General features: G+C 45.1%; 1 protein-coding gene across 3 annotated transcripts in view; it reads right to left on the bottom strand.

Moving 5' to 3' along the window:
* tsnare1 (T-SNARE Domain Containing 1) overlaps window positions 1–17,765 on the bottom strand; it is an 871,135-nt gene that overhangs the window by 822,641 nt on the left and 30,729 nt on the right. The window contains exon 1 of one of the 3 annotated variants that reach the window (XM_041190482.1): window positions 124–354. The exons of 1 other annotated variant lie outside the window; for it this stretch is intronic. The gene's annotated coding sequence lies outside the window, so the exon portion shown is untranslated. Of the gene's footprint in view, window positions 1–123; window positions 355–17,765 lie in introns of those variants that run through there. One more of the 3 variants, XM_041190480.1, reaches the window with a different exon arrangement.

Here is a 17,765-nt window from a genome sequence, read left to right as displayed (position 1 = left end):
CTGCTACCACCGCCCCCCCCCCCCCCCCCCCCCCCAACCCCAACCACCCCAGCCTTGTTAAATACGCTTTGCATGTTCTTTATGATGATGACATTTTCTTTAACATTGTAAATAATAAGTTACCTAGCTGTATGATCACTGACGAAGAGCAGTCCAACGGTTATTTGGCACAGCCTTAAGAATGAAATGCACCCTGTCGCCTTTGAGATTTAATGCAGTGCTGGGTGGCGCTGAGACATAGGCAGTATTTTTAATCCCCAGCCTGTGTTGAGTTAGCCATTTCGTCCAGAGATGCTCCAGTTATGGATGGTCATATCAGGCAGGGCACCCATGAAGAAATGTATATGTACATAGCTGTCAGGCAAGGATCACAGAGTTAGCAGTAATAGCTGATCTGTACACCCACTATTATACAAGATGATAGAGCGACCGAAGCTGCAGTTTTCCCACTGTTATCTTTAATACCAACACAATGTTTATAAATAAGAATGACTGGGATCACTCGTCAGAACTCTGCCTGTCAAATAAGATAATGAGTATAATCCAAACATTGACAACATTCAAGCTGTCAGTGTCTTGAGAAATGGATGTCTGTAACTGCAGCTGTTTCAGATTTATTCTCCGACACCCTTCATTAGTGAAGCAGCACAGCCAGATGATACCATGATCAGATCACTGCAGCACACTTCCATCCTGCCCAAAGGCACGCCCTAAAATACCAAGAGTGCGATTATACAGTTTAGTCGTTATTCTCTGAATGTATATCAAAATGAGATTAGGTGATTCATAACACAATTTTTAAATATTCAGCACTTAACATAAATTGGAAGGTCCTAAGAAATGTCACGATTGTTATTTGTGGTTGTTACAATCCCCTGTAGAGACAGGTAACTTCAAAGATATTGCCCCCTTTAACTTTTAACATGACCAAACCCCATGCCAGTTATATGTTACTTCTTACAATCCTCAGAATTGCAGTTTTTACAGGACCCAGTCTAACACACTTCCAGCTTCCAACAGGTTTGTCATGTCACAGCATCAAAGGACCCTCAAAAGTTGCTTTCTCTCAGTTTGTGGACAAATCCCAAACGGAACATCAGGCATTTTTCAGCAATTCTATGTAACCACACCCCCGCCCCCAGCCTGATGAATCTTCCAGATTCCCTAGGCTTTGGTCAAAGAGATACATCCTGTGGCCATCTGTCTTTCCTCCCACATTTCTGCTTGGTAGTTCAGAGAAGGGACAACTCTCCCCTCTCTGCTGACCATATTGGCTGCAGTCTTTTGTCTCTCTCTGAGAATTTTGCACCTTGCTCAGAAAGTCTCTCGACTTGGGCCCCCTTGTCCACATGGTAACCAAGCCAGCTGGGCTATCGCCGTACAACTTCCTTCCAACCCCTTTTCCAGGGTATTCTGTTTTACATTAAATTACAAAAAGATAGTTTAAAACATAACCTCACAAACTTCGCATTTGTAACAAGGTCAAACAGCAGGCTACAAATTCCTCAAAACCATCCTTATCTAAATGTTACCTTGCAAAAAAAAAATCAAAATCTGAACTAGGTGAAAAACTGATTTTTGTTTACATCCAAAAAAAAATATAAACAGAATTCCATAATAAAGGTTTTGCTTCCCAACTCTCTCAGTCTCCGAAAACTTACACGCCTTGCATTTTTTCTGACTCCAGTTCACTCAATTCACGGTCTTCCAGTCATACAATTTTTAAAAATACCCAGCAGGCACAGGGATAAACAAAGCAATACACACAAATGCACAATCCTGGGGGACTTGTGAGGAAGCAAAAATCTGTAGGAAGATGTAGGTTAAGCAAGTGGGCAGATATGATGAATAGTTTCATGTAGGTAAACTCTGTTTTTACCAAAATGCAAAATTATGCTGTAGCATTGTCTCAGAAGGATAGAGATGCAAAACACATTAAAGGGACATGGATCCTCACCTGGGAATTAGGGTATTGGGGAATTTAGACAAAAAAAGTTGGGAAATTGGAATTGAAAAGGTTCAAGAGCCATAGCTCAACGTTAACAGCAGAGCAAGCTCACTAGGTGAAACAGTCTCTTATGTTCTTACGTTTTTAAATAATGAATATCTCAATAGAATGCTGAATAGATATAGAAGTGCAGCAATATAGGTCTTTAGAAGCAGAATTACAACTGAAAAAGACAATTAGGTGGCTAAATGGGGTTCTCACACAGAAAAAGGTGTCAATTTTACAATCTACTTATTTTTAAATACAAAGTAAGTACTTTCACTATTCCTTCAGTATAGCTTTACCATTAAAAAGAATTGGGAATGTAGGGCTCACAAACTTTAAGTACTGACATGCAATGAATAGACAATAGCTGTCAATCAAAGAAAGTATTTGATTGCATTCACTGATACAGTAGTGTAGAGGTATAGTCACTGGACTAGTAATCCAAAGACCCAAGGTAATGGTCTGGGGACAAGGTTCGAATCCTCCCATGGCAGATGGTGAAATCTGCATTCAATAAATATCTGGAATTGAAAGTCCAATGATGACCAAGAACCCATTGTTGATTGGTGTAAAAGCACATCTGGCTCACTTATGCCCTTGAGGGTAGGAAACCTGCTACTTGCCTGGTCTGGCCTAAATGTGACAGCAATGTGGTTGACTCTGAAATGGCCGAGCAAGCCACTCAGTTGTATCAAACTGCTACAAAGCCTAAAAGGAATGGAACTGGATGGAGCACCCAGCATAGAGATTAGGTCCTGGAAACTCAGCCCTGTTGACCCTGCAAACTCCTCCTTACTAACATCTGGGGGCTAGTACCAGCCTGACATAGTCATAATTACGGAAACATAACTTACAGAAAGTGTCCCAAGCACCACCATTACCGTCCCTGGGTATGTCCTGTCACACCGGCTGAACAGACCCGGCAGAGGTGGCTGCACAGTGGTTTACAAGTGGGACGGAGTCCTCAACTTTGACTCTGGACCCCATGAGGTCTCGTGACATCAGGTCAAACATGGGCAAGAAAACCTCCCCCTGATTACCACATACCACGAGCCCCTCATCTGATGAATCAGTGGTCCTCCATATTGAATATCACTTGGAGGAAGCACTGAGTGTGGCAAGGGCACAGAATGTTTTCTGGGTGTGGAATTTCAACGTCCATCACCAAGAGTGGCTCAGTAGCACCAGTACAGATCATGCCGGCCAATTCGTAAGGGACGTAGCTGCTGGACTGGGTCTGTGACAGGTGGTGAGGGAACCAACAAGAGGGAAAAAACATACTTGACCCCATCCTCACCAACCTGCCTGCCACAGATACATCTGTCCATGAGACTATCAGTAGGAGTGACCACTGCACAGTCTTTGTAAAGACAAAGTCCCATCTTCACATTGAGGATACCCTCCATCGTGTTATGTGGCACTACTACCATGCTAAAAGGAATAGATTTTGAACAGATCTAGCAACTCAACACTGGGCAACCATGAGGCACTGTGGGCCATCAGCAGCAGCAGATTCAATCACAATCTGTAACCTCACCACAAGAGGGAATCTAACTATTGCCCCTTTATGTTCAATAGCATTACCACCACTGAATCCCCAACTATCAGCATCCTCGGAGTTACCATTGACCATTTACCAGGATGTTGCCTGGGCTGGAGAGTTTTAGTTATGAGGAGGGATTGGATAGACTGGGGTTATTTTCCCTGGAGCAGAGGAGATTGAGGGGAAACATGATTGAGGTGTATAAATTTATGAGAGGGCATAGATAGGGTAGACAGGAAGGAACTTTTCCCCTTGGTGGAGGGATCAATAACCAGAGGGCATAAATTTAAGGTAAGGGGAAGGAGGATTAGTGGGGATGGGAGGAAATTTTTTTTACCCAGAGGGTGGTGGGAATCTGGAACTCACTGCCTGAAAGGGTGGTAGAGGCAGAAACCCTCATAACATTTAAGAAGTATTGGGATGTGCACTTGCGATGCCATGGCATACAAAGCTGGGCCTAGAGCTGGAAAATGGGATTAGGATAGTTAGTTACTTGTTTGACCGGCGCAGGCTCAATGGGCTGAAGAGCCTTTTTCTGTGCTGTAGACCTCTATGACCAGAAATTGAACTGGACTAGCCATATAAATACTGTGGCAACAAGAGCAGGTCAGAGGCTAGGAATCCTGTGGTGAGTAACTCGCCTCCTGACTCCCCAAAGCCTGTCCACCAACTAGAAGGCACAAACCATGAAAGTGATAGAATGCTGTCCAATTGCTTGGATGAGTGCAGCTGCAACAACATTCAAGAAGCTTGACACCATCCAGGACAAAACAGCCCGCTTGATTAGCACTGCATCCACATTCACTCCCTCCACCACCAACGTACAGTGGCAGCAGTGTGTACTATCTGCAAGGTGCACTGCAGGAATTCACCAAGGCCCCTTAGACTGCACCTTCCAAACCCATGATCACAACCAACTAGAAAGACAAGGGCTGCAGATACATGGGAATGCTACTGCTTGGAAATTCCCCTCTAAGTCACCCACCATCCTGACTTGGAAATATATCGCCATTCCTTCACTGTCACTGGGTCAAAATCCTAGAACTCCCTTCCTAACAGCACTGTGGGTGTACCTATGCCACAGGGACTGCTGCAGTTCAAGAAGGCAGCTCACCGCCACCTTCTCAAGGGCAATTAGGGATGGGCAATAAATGCTGGCCTAGCCAGCGGCGCCCACATTCTGTAAATAAATACCAAAAAATAGATAACTTGTAGCCTTCAATCTTGCTCTTGTGTCAGGTGTGGCTCAGCTGATAGCACACTCACCTTTAAACCAGAAGGTTGTGGGTTCAAGTTCCAATATGGAAGATTTGGCTCACATCATCTCGTCTGACACTTCCTTTACAATACTGAAGGAGAATGGTGCTATCAGAAATGCCAGCTTTTGGATGTGACATTAAACAGAGGCCCCACCTGACATCATAAGTGAATGTTAAAGAAACAACTTACATTTCTACAGCACCTTTTACAACTTTAAAGACATCCCTAAGTATAGTGGCGTACTTTGTATGTCCAATTCTGGGCAGAATTTTAGGGAGGACTTGAAGGCTTTGGCGATGATATGGAAGAGAAATATTAGAGTAGATCCAGCAGGTTGAGGGGTTACAGTTACTTGGATAGATTGGAGAAGCTGGGGGTTGTTCCCCTTAGAGCAGAATAGGTTGAAAGGATATTTGACAGTTGTTTAAAATCATGAAAAAGACTTGTATAGAGTAAATAAAGAGAACCTGTTTCCAGTGACTGAATGGGCAATAACCAGGGGGTACAGATTTAGGAGCAACAAAACAAAAAGTAGCTTTTTTTTATTTACACAATGGGATGTTAAGACTCAGAATGCACTGCCAGATAGGGTAATGGATTCAGATTCAATAGTAACATTCAGAAGGTAATTGGATTAAAATGCAAAGGAGGAAAAATGCTGCAGAGTTCTGTGGAAAAAGTGGGGCAATGGGAGTCACTGTACTGAAAGTGCAGGCACAGACTGGATGGGCCAAATGACACCTCCTGTGCCATACTGTTCTATGATTGAATAATTAGCTGACAGTAATAGCTATGGCGAGTCCCTGGAACTCAAGGCTTCCTAAACAAGTATAAGCGTCCAATAGAAAATACAGTCATTTCAAACAAATGAGGGTGATACTGTACAAGTTTAAATGGTACAAATTGTGTTGTGTCTATTGTGTTATGAACATATACATAGGATAATAACACATGCATTTGGATCTTCCATGGCTCTGTCAGGAAGATATAATAATTTCCATAATGTTATCGCAATTTATTGTAAAAGAGTAATAGTGGGATGTGTCTGTGTGAGAGAGAGAGAAAGAGAGCGAGAGACTTAATTGAATTAGAGGCAGCTAGTCTGGGTACTTTGATGTAACAAGAGAAGTTAAGTTTGAAATGTTACTTAGGTAAACATAGGAAGTTTGAGAATGTGAAGTGTAAAGGAACATTTGCATTTTTAAATAAACCAGGCTAGATTGTTTTCAAAAGAGGGAGTGAAATGTCCGAGCCAGGTGAAGTTCAGAAAGAGTGTGTTTATTTTTCCCCAAAGATTACCAGTAAAACTTAGTGCTATGAGAGATTTTTATTATCAGAAAGATAAAGTCCAAAGACATAGTGAAACAATGGGAATTTGCATTCAAAAGGGAAAATATGTATAAAGGAGTGCAGGCTGTGTGTAAAGATAGGCAGTCTAGGATTCTACAAGCATGAAAAGCCTTCAGCATCTATGCCTCAAACTGCCACCTTCAGAGACTGAAGTTAAGAGAGCTCATGTTTAATCTAACTGTTCAGGGTATCGTCTCCTTTGCCTGGGTCTTTTAAAATCTGTGTGTCTTACTGTTGCCTTAATAAAAGCGTAGCGGGAATTAAATTAATTGGGGGGTTTAGAAATTATTGCAATAGTAATTTGGAGACATATATATGTTCTTACAATCTTTTCTTTTATTAATAAATGTTTATTTTAGTTTTATAAAAAAAACCTCTTAAGACTCAGTGGTCTTATTACTGAATTCAAACCCATAATCACGAAATATACAATTCGAAAATTAGTTGTTTCAATTTACCTCTGGGATTTGAACAGCTCAGCATTTACCTTCTGCTGTGTCATAGCAGACTCACATTAAAGTTGGATGATACAATGCGTGTAATGCACAGCATTATTACCCTGATGAGAAGTGATGTTGTGTATCTTCAAACTCCAACTGTAAACTAAACTCAGCTCCAGGTCAGTTTATTTGCAATAGATTTGAGATAAAGCCACAATAATAGACTGATTGTTATGGAGAAATCCCTATTAGAAAGGGAATGTATGTGGGTGGGTGCCAGACAATAATCAGATTAAGCCCAGCATGTTCTCCATATCCCATAATTAAATAGTATACTGTCACTTGCCATCTAGGCTCATGAATGAAAAATGGACATAGTGTATTGCCCTTTGTCCAAATAGCTATAATTTGGTTTAATTCTATAGTTTGAGTGAAAGGTTACATGGCAGCCATGTCTGTTCTTTCAAAAGGAAGAGAATTTCATTTCAGCTCATAATATAAGTGATCTCTCTAGCTCAAACAGTGCCAATATCTATCATTTCTTGATGAATACGAGGTAGCGCAACAATTTTGAATTTCAAATATTTAACATTACATTGTTCAATTGTCAGCTGTGGTTCAGTGGCAGTACTCTCATCTCCAAGTTAGAGGTTTGTGGGCACATAATCCTGGCTCACACTTTATGGGAGTGCTGACAGAGGTGTTGCCTGGCGCTACTACCATGCTAATGGGATAGATTTCAAACAGATCTAGCAACTCAAGACTGGGCATCCATGAGGCGCTGTAGATCATCAGCAAAGCAGAATTGTACTCAACCACAATCTGTAACCCCATGACCCAGCATATCCCCCACTCTATCACTACTATCAAACCAAGGGATCAACCCTGGTTCAATGAAGAGTGCAGAAGGGCATGCCAGGAGCAGCAACAGGCATACCTAAAAATGAGGTGTCAACTTGCTGAAGTGACAAAACAGGACTACTTGTGTGTCAAACAACATAAGCAGCAAGTGATAGACAGAGCTAGGTAATCCCACAACCAAAGGAACAGATCTAAGTTCTGCAGTCCTGCCACACCCAGGTGAATGGTGGTGGGAAATTGAACAACTCACTGGAGGCTCCACAAATATCCCCATCCTCAATGGTGGAAGAGCCCAGCACATCAGTGCAAAAGATAAGGCTGAAGCATTTGCAACCAACTTCAGACAGAAGTGCCGAATGGATCATCCAATTCGGCCTCCTCTGGAGGTCCCCAGCATCACAGACGCCAGTCTTCAGCCAATTTAATTCACTCCACATGATGTCAAGAAACAGCTGAAGGCATTGGACACTGCAAAGGCTATGAGCCCTGACAATATTCTGGTAACAATACTGCAGATTTGTGCTCCAGAACTTAACGCGCCCCTAGCCAAGCTGTTCCAGTACAGCTACAACACTGACATCTACCCAGCTATGTGGAAAAGTACCCAGCTATGTGGAAAAGTGCCCAGCTATGTCCTGTACACAAAAAGCAGGACAAATCCAACCCAACCAATTATTGCATCAACAGCCTACTCTCGATCATCAGTAAAGTAATGGAAGGGGTCATCAACAGTGCATATCAAGCGGCACTTGCTTAACAATAACCTGCTCATTGATGCTCAGTTTGGGTTCCGCCAAGGCCACTTAGTTCCTGACCTCATTACAGCCTTGGTTCAGACATGGACAAAAGAGCTAAACTCCCGAGATGAGATGAGAGTGACTGCACTTGACATCAAAGTCGCATCTCACCGACTGTGGCATCAAGAAGCCGTAGAAAAACTGGAGTCAATGGGGGTCAGGGAGAAAACTCTCTACTGGCTGGAGTCATACCTAGCACAAATGAGGATCATTGTGGGAGTCAGTCATCTCAGCTCCTCAGGGCAGTGTCCTCAGCCTAACCATTTTCAGCTGCTTCATCAATTACCTTCCTTCCATCGTAAGGTCAGAAATGGGGATGTTCACTGGTGATCGCACAATGTTCAGCATTATTCGTAATTCCTCAGATTCTGAAGCAGTCCACATCCAAATGTAGCAAGAGCTGGACAATATCCAGTCTTGGGTTGACAAATGGCAAGTAACATTCACACCAGGCAATGACAATCTCCAACAAGATAGAATCTAACCAACGCCCCGTGACATTCAATGGCATTATAATCACTGAACACCCCCATGATCAACATCCTGGGGGTTACCATTGACCAGAAATTGAACTAGCCATATAAATACTTTAGCTACAAGGGCAAGTCAGAGGCTAGTAATCCTACAACGAGTATCTTACCTCCTGACTCCCCAAAGCCTGTCCACCATCTTCAAGGCACAAGTCAAAAGTGTGATGGAATACTCCCCACTTGCCTGCATGAGTGCAGCTCCACAACACTCAAGAAGCTTTACACTGTCCAGGACAAAGCAGCCCACTTGATTGGCACCACATCCACAAACATTCACTCCCTCCACAACTGACACACAGTAGCAGCAGTGTGTACCATCTACAAGATGCACTGCAGGAATTTACCAAGGCTCCTTAGACAGCACCTTCCAAACCCTCGATCACTATCATCTAGAAGGACAAGGGCTGTAGATACATAGGAACACCACCATCCACAAGTTCCTCTCCAAGTCACTCACCATCCTGGTTTGGAAATATATCGCCATTGCTTCACTGTTGCTGGGTCAAAATTCTGGAACTCCCTTCCTAAAAGCACCGAAGGTGCACCTACACCACATGGACTGCAGTGGGTTCAAGACAGCAGCTCACCATCACCTTCTCATGGACAATTAGTGATGGGCAATAAATGCTGGCCCAGCCAATGATGCCCACATCCCATGAATGAGTGAAAAAAGGACCTGCACCATTGCAGGAGCTGGCTTTCAAGTATGATGTTAAACTAAGGCCTCACCTGCCCAATCAGAGATGTAAAGGTTCCAATGGCACAATTCCAGGCGGAGCAGTTTCTTCTGGATAAGATTTATCCCTGAACCAAAGCCTAAACCCAAATCATGAACTTATTACACAAGAAAAATAGGTTTACAGCACCAATAGTGAAGCTCTGGAATATAAATTACGAAACTAATTACTCCCTGTTAATGAGAAACTTTGCAGGTAACTTGCTTGGTTGTGATGGTACTCAGTTTGAGAGCTTCTTCTTTTACAGAAGAGACAACAGACAAAATGACTGCAGCAAAACACTTACATTTATTTAACAAAGTACTGAAGAGAGGGAACCAATACATAATGACTTGCCCGGCAATCTGAAGGGAATGTATCAAGTGGAACCTATCTCCAAGACAGCAGCAGCATTAAGAACATAAAATACCTTAGAGGTCTGTGTACAATGAAACATGCCTAAACAGCCATACAAAAAAGCTTTTCATACTTCAGCCCTGCTAAATAATTGAAAACTATGGGACACAAAATGTTCTCGACTGCATAAATTAAGCAAAACTGTTTAGCAAACTAGTTTCTGAATTATTCACCCTCACAGCTGTAGATATATATATGGGTACATCAAGTGCTGGAAATCTGAAAATAAAAAAATAAAAAATGCTGGATATACTCAGCAGGTCATCCGCATCTATGGAGAGAAAAACAAAGTGCATGTTTCAGGTCAATGATCTTTCACCAACATTGGAAAAAGTTAGAAGAATATGTAACCACTTTTTAGCAAGTGCGCAGGCAGGGAAAGGGAGGGGAGGGGAGGGAAGAACAAGGGGGAAGGTTTGTGATGGTATGAAAGGCAGGAGAGATTAAATGAAAAAACAGACAATAGGGCAATTAAGGCAAAAAGGGGGTGGTAATGGAACAAGTAAATAAACAAAAAAGGCATCAGGAGGATTTGTAAAAGGCAATAGCAGAACCATCAGCAGCAGCTACTGTCCAAAAATACGGAAGCAGCCATTATGATCTGAAATTGTTGAAGGAGTTCAGAAAGGCGTAAAAGTGACTAATTGAAAGAGGAGGTGCAGTTCCTCGAGCGTCATTAGAATAGTCTTGGAGACCAAGTACAGAGATGTTAGAATGGGAGTGAAGTGAAGAATTAAGATGACAGGCGGTGGGAGGATCAGGATTACATTTGCAAACTGAATGGATCACAAAGCAATCACCCAACCTGCTTTTGGTCTCCCCACTGGCAAGAGGGCTACATCGTGAGCAGACAATGCAGTTTATTAAATTGAAAGGAGTGACTATTTCACCATGGAATGAGTGTATTAGGCCTGGGGGGGGGGGGGGGGGGGGGGGTGGAAAAGGAGGAGTTAAAAAAGGCAAATATTGCCTCCCTTGTGCTTGCGCAGAAAGGTGCCTTGGAAAGGAGCAGGGATGATTAAGGACTGGCCAGGGTATCGCGGAGTGAAAGCCCTCTTCATAATAGTCAGTTGAGAGGAGGGGGTAAGGTGTGTTTGATGAGGACAACATGCTGGAGGATGCAGTGGAAGCTGATGGAATGGGAACACTCATGGTTTTGTGAGGGAGGGAAAGGGCTGAGAGCAGAAAGGCAGGTGTGGAGGTCATAGCTTTGGGAAATCCTTGGCTGGGGATGGAGGAAGCCATCTTGGAAGCACTGGTGTGAAAGACAACCTCATCGGACAGGTGCAATTAATGGAGAAAGACTTTTGGAAAAAGGAATAGAATCCTTACAGAAAATGGGGCCAGAAAAAGTCTAGTCAAAATAGTTATGGGACTGGGTGGGGTATGGTAGATTTTGGTCGACAGCCTGTCCTTATAAATGGAGGTAGAATTCGAGGCAGGAAAGTGATGAGATGGAAATGGACCATGTGATGGCAAGAGAGAAAAAAAAGGTTGAAATTGGAACCAAGGATGACTTATTTCAGTTCAGGGTGAAAGCTAGGAATGTCACCGATACACAATTATCAATGAACTGAAAACGAGCTGAGGGAAGAGATCCAAGTATGTTTGGAGCAAAGCACATTCCACATATCCCCCAAAAGGCAGGCATAGCCAGGACCCATAGAGACGTCAAAAGCAACACTTTTATTTGGAGATAAAAGCAAAATACTGCGGATGCTGGAAATCGGAAACAAAAACAAAAATAGCTGGAAAAACTCAGCAGGTCTGACAGCATCTGTGGAGTAGAAGACAGAGTTAACTTTTCGAGTCCGTATGACTCTTCATCAGAACTTCAACGATGAAGTTCTGATGAAGAGTCATACGGACTCGAAACGTTAACTCTGTCTTCCACTTTTATTTGGAGGAGGCGAATGGAGTCAAACGGAGAAGCAGTAGTTCAACAAGTTCAGCCAGGCAGGATGGTTGTGCTGGGTCTGGATTGGTTGGGCCTCAGTTCAAAGAAGAATTGGAGAGTCCTCAGGCTATACTGGTGGGGGATGGAGATAAAGATAGATTGGAAACTGTTAGTGACAAAGAGAAAAAAGAAATATCAGGAGAGGAAGAAATCAGTTCCAAGGGACAAGAATGGGTTGGAACAATGTGCCTTTATGTTTATGCATCTTAGGAAGAAGGTAGAAGTGAAGTGGGCTGTTCACTGTCGACAGACTATGAGGTTGGAGGCCACGGAGGGAAGATCTCCAAAGCAGATGGGGTCAGTGACAATCTGGGAAATGATGGCTTGATGTTTGATGATGGGTCATGGTCTTGGGGGAGGTAGGAGGAGGTGGAAGTCTGTGTGGCAAAAAAATACAACTGTCTTGATGACAATTAAGTATGGACCTGAGTGCGCTGCAAGTTAAGAGCGAGATAAATTAAAGTGAGTGATCAGAGTAGAAAAGTTCCACTGCGTATATCATGCCAGCAGCTCCCAATGAAAAGATCAAGAGGGTAAGAGGCCAGAGTGAGAGGTCCAGGTGGAATAAGAATTCTGATGACAGAGGAAAGGGTCTGCTGTGCAGGGAGACCTCTGGCCAAAACATTTTCATTATCCAAGACAGGGAACAAAATCCAGGGCCTGAATTTTGCACTTGGCAGGCAGGCGCAATCGGCGGGCCTGCGACCAGTCGGGAATTGGGCCACCACCTGCGATCGGCCCCTAACTACGATTTCAAGCTGGCTGGCCAACTAAGGCCCATCCAGCATGAAATGTGTCCTCCCAATGGTCAGGAAGGGGTGGGCGGGGTCGGGGAGCCTGTTGACTGCCTAATCCAATGGCGACCCGGCGGACGCTTTAAAAATAGCACTGGCAACTCCTTGAAGGCTGCTAGGCGAAAGCGTACCTTCTGTGTTGTGAACACTGATGTTAAGGTATCAAGTGCGGCTGAAGATGTCAGATGGGAGGGCAGGTCAGGTGGGCACTTGGCCTCCAAGTTTTCGGATGAATGCCTCATGGTCCTCCTGGGGAGGTGGCTGCCTGGGGACAAGGGTGTCCCTCCTGAGATGGATGGAGGAGGCCACCGCACCTTAGAAAAAGAGCATGGGAGGAGGTGGCAGCGCAGGTCGGCAGACACCACGTTGTGCGGCACACATGGGTGCAGTGCCACAAAAGGTTTAACAACCTGCTGCACTCAGGAAGGGCAAATAGCGTGTTGGCATGGATCAATGTGTTGAAGTGTTAGGGGCTGGCCATCCCCCCATGGAGCTCAGGGATGTTAGAGTCTGAGCGCCAACTGTCAATGACATCGGAGCTGGTCAAGGGGGTGAGCCCTGGCTGCTTGGACTGAGTGCCTTGTGGCTCGAGGGCCATGACTTGGGTGTGCCCTGCGAGGTGTTCCTCAGCTGGGGTTGGCCAGGCTGCAATGGTGCTGCAGGTAGAGAGCGGGCTAATCCATGCTCCAATGTCCTTTCAGAAGAAGACCACCCATAACAACATAGAAAAGTCACAGAAACCACCACCACACCCCTGCCCCCACCACCCCCCCTCCCCCTCTCTCATCCTATCCAGATTCTAGCAGGACACCTTGGAGCTGGAGAGGCACCACATGCCTCAGTCAACCAGCTATGAAGAGGTTGGAGTGTCAGACAAAGGTAAGAGCGCAGTGCACAGGGGTGAGAGTTTCGGTTGGTACAAACATTCTTGTGTAGACTCATCATTGATGGGAGCCTGAAAACTGGAGTCCCCATTGATCATTGAAAGATGATGGCACCATCATGCAGATCTCCACTGTCTCACCAGGGTGCCTGGCATGCACAGTGACAATGTGATGACTTAAGCTAATGATATGTCATTGTTCTCCCTTAGATTTGCCAGGATACACTCAATCTCAGCACCCCTAAGAGCCCCCAGCAGGCACACTCCTTCAGCATTGCACCTCGGACATATTGAGGTAGCTGCATTGCCGCCTGTAAACCCTGGCAGTAGGATAGTGGCATCTTCTGTGGCCCCTTCAACCTTGGACAACATGCTGGCCCTGCGCCCCTTGTGTCTGCGCCTCTCCTCCCACAAGTCACTCGCCTGGAAGCTGCATTGGGACACCTGGCCTCCTCTCCCTTCTGCCTTTGGTGGGGGCACCAAGACGGAGCACTCACAAATAATTTTAAGGCACCATGAGCACAAGAGGGACTGTTTATGGGTGACCTTCTGTTGTGGAATGTTTTGTTTATGTTTACTGATATGGGAATGAAGACCAGAGAAGGTTACGTTAATTGTTTTTGATTGTCAAAATGAGATAAATTATTGTTTATGTCCTATTGGGCCGAGTATGCTTCATATTTGTATTTTTTTGGTGCAGGGTACGCCAATATGTAATGCTGGATGTGAGTGGCTCTAGACTTTATTGCACAGGCACTGAGTGGAATTTGGGTTCAAACAAAAGGGTCATTTCAGACATCCGGGATGGAGGTGACAGCCCTGGCATGAGGTGGAAGCCGATCTTTGGCAGCCTAGCTGAAGGAGCTTTGGATCAACGTATCCCTGGTGTCCCTGCCTTCCTGAAGGATACAGAGGCCTTCCTCCATTCCCTCAGCATTCTCCTCACCATGCTCTTCTTCTGACTCACTACTGGATTCATCCTCTGTGGCCTATGGAGCTGCCTCTCAAGATCCTCTTCATCCAGTGGGTCCCCCCTTGCCAGTGCCAGATTGTGGAGAGTGCAACATGGAACCAATATCAGTGACAACCGCTCTGGATGATATTGTAGTGCACCCCCTGAATGGTTCAGGCATCGGAAGCACATCTTCAGAAGACCTATGGTCCTCTCTTTCGCTGCCCTTGTGGAGGCATGACTGCTATTATAATGCTGCTCTGCTCTGTTATTGGGTGGTGGAGAGGCAACAGATAGCCCTTGTCACCCAGCAGCCATCTATCCAGTCGGGCTGAAGCAATGAATAGCCTCAGCAACTGGAAGCATCTGAGGATATAAGCATCGTAGGGCGCTGCCAGGGTACCATGCACAGATTTGCAGAATCTGCGTCTTTTGGTCACAAACTATCTGGACACTCATCGAGTGGAATCCCTTCCTGTTGACGAAGTCACCCTGTTGACACACTGGCACCTTGATGACCACGTGTGCGGTCTGGATGCGGGGGAACCCAGCAATCGCTACAAAGCCTCTGGCTCGCTTAGTCTGGCTGTTCTTATCCATAAGGAAGTGAATCAAGATGCTTGACGTCATCCAGGACAAAGATGCCCACTTGATTGGCACAACATCAACAAACATTCACTCCTTCCACCACCGATGCACAGAAGCAGCAGTATGTACCATCTACAAGATGCACTACAGGAATTCATCAAGGCTCCTTCAACACCACCTTCCAAACCCATGACCACTACCACCTAGAAAGACAAGGGTAGCAGATGGATGGGAACATCACTACCTGAAAGTTCCCTTTTAAGTCACTCACCATCCTGACTTGGAAATATATCACTGTTCCTTCACTGCCGCTGGGTCAAAATCCTGGTACTCCCTTCCTAACAGTACTGTCAGTGTACCTACACTACATGGACTGCAGCAGTTCAAGAAGGCAGCTCACCATCACCTTCTCAAAGGGAACTAAGGATGGGCAATAAATACTGGCCCAGCCAGTGAAACCCACATCCCATGAATGGATATCAAAAAGAATAGATGTCATTACCCACTTGAACAGAGCTTCTGTCACCAGCTTGACACAACTGTTGACAGCTGATTAGAACACTCCACAAAGATCCCCAACTGAACCCCGGAAAGAGCTGGTGAGATAGAATTTGAGGGCCACCATGACCCTCAGAGCCATTGGCCACAGGGGTTTCCACCCACACAGTTAGAGCTGATCTCAGGCCCAATCATCTGACAAATGGAGGTCACAGTCTCCCTCGCGAGGCAGACCCTCCTTCAGCATTGCACCTCAGACATATTGAGGTAGCTGCATTGCCGCCTGTGAACTCTGGCAGCAGGATAGAGGCATCTTCTGTGGCTCCTTCAACCTTGGACAACATGCTGGCCCTGCGCCCCTTGTGTCTGCGCCTCTCCTCCCACAAGTTACTCCCCTGGAAGCTGCATTGGGACACCTGGCCTCCTCTCCCTTCTGCCCTCTCTTCCTCCGCAGAGGAGCTGCCTACAACAGAGACCACAATCCCAATTACCAGGGTCTCAGAAGGTTGTCTGATACCTGGAAGGGTCCACACAGTCAAAATCCTCAGGGGTCCTTGGAGACACCAGTGAGTCCCGAATTGGAGCCTAGAAATGCTTAGAATGAAGCTCTGAACAGAGATGAAGCTGTCAAGTTCAAATAAGCAACCAGCTGCAAACTATCTCCTAAACTCCTCACTATTCACACTGGCCATGCTACTGACCCTTTTTATCCCGCCCTTGGATGAGCTTATTGCAAAATGTGGGCTACCTGCCTGCCCATTTTGCCCATCCAACAAGCGCAAACGTGTACAGCAATGTAAAATCAGCTTCAATTGGGCTTTTAATGGCCTTAAGTGGCCTCTTAATAGATGGCAGGCGCAACTCCAACTCCCGCGCACGCGCCGACCTGAAGGATGCGCACGTACAGGATGATGCCGGGACGCTTGCCCGATGTCTTCTCGTGCTATTTTACACCCAATCAAGTTGGGCGCATGCCCACCTGCAAGGAATAAAATTCTAGCCCAGAGTTTTCCAGCTTCCTTCTAGTGAGCTGATACTAATATTGAAGCCACCTCTATGTGCCCCTGCCTGTTTGTTTACATACTGTACTCTCGTTTCTTTTTGCCAAATTTTGAATTCTGCCCCTATCCCTGCATATTGTTTGTCCTTGTATTTCCAAATATTTCAGTTTTATTTTCCCGTTCCCTCTCCTTCATATCTCCCAGCTCTGTTCACCATAACACTTGCTCATAAAATTGCAATACAGTTTAGCTTACCAATTTCCTAGGTCGGAATTTATATCTACTGGCACATTTCTATGCCAAATATTTTTCTTGCAACTTTTGAGCTCAGCAACATAACTGAATGGAAAATGTTCCATCTTCGGCACTCATTGTCAGCATTAGATGCACCCATGCATGCTAAGGTGCAACTGTTACGTGGACAGTACCTCTAAATCAGCCATATTGAGATGGCTCAGCTCTAATTTTTTAAAATTCATTTCTAATGGGATGTGGGAATCACTGGCTAGGCCATCCCTAAGTGTCCTTGAACTACGTGGCTTGCTAGTCCACTTCAGAGAGCAATTAAGAGTCGACCACATATTGCTGTAGGTCTGGAGTCACATGTAGGTTAGACCAGGTGAGGGCGATATATTTCCTTCCTGAAAAGACATTCATGAACCGAACCAGATTTTTTTTTAATAAATCTCGATAATAGTCGTCATGGTCACCATGGAGACTAGCTTTCAATTCCAGATTTAGGTATTGAATTAAATCCCAGCAGCTGCCAAGGTGGGATTTGAACCAGTGTCTCTACAGCATTAGCCAGGGCCTCTGGATTACCGGTCCAGTGACATTATCAATATGCCACCATCTCCCACAGTCTCAGAACAGCACCCTTCTTCTGCACCAGTGACCCTATCTATTTCTGTTTAGCTGTTCTATGGCCTCGAAGAGCACCAAATTAAAGAAGGGCTTGTGACAGGTGTTTATATGCACTAGGAATGGAATTGAAAGCCACAAACGTGGGTGTCAGAGCCGTGCCCGCTGACCTGAAGATTACCTGCGTGTGGGATGATGTCGGGACGCTCACCTAACGTCATCTCACGTGATTTTACGCCCAATCAGATCGGGCACGCGCCCACCTGTGAGGTGTAAAATTCTGCCCGCTGCCTGACCTGCTCAAACTTTACAGCATTTTCTGTT

The sequence above is a fragment of the Carcharodon carcharias genome, chromosome 6 (genome assembly GCF_017639515.1).
Source record: "Carcharodon carcharias isolate sCarCar2 chromosome 6, sCarCar2.pri, whole genome shotgun sequence".
Lineage (NCBI taxonomy): Eukaryota > Metazoa > Chordata > Chondrichthyes > Lamniformes > Lamnidae > Carcharodon > Carcharodon carcharias.
Note: the sequence above shows the minus strand (reverse complement) of the source record. Positions and strands in the feature narration are given on the sequence as shown.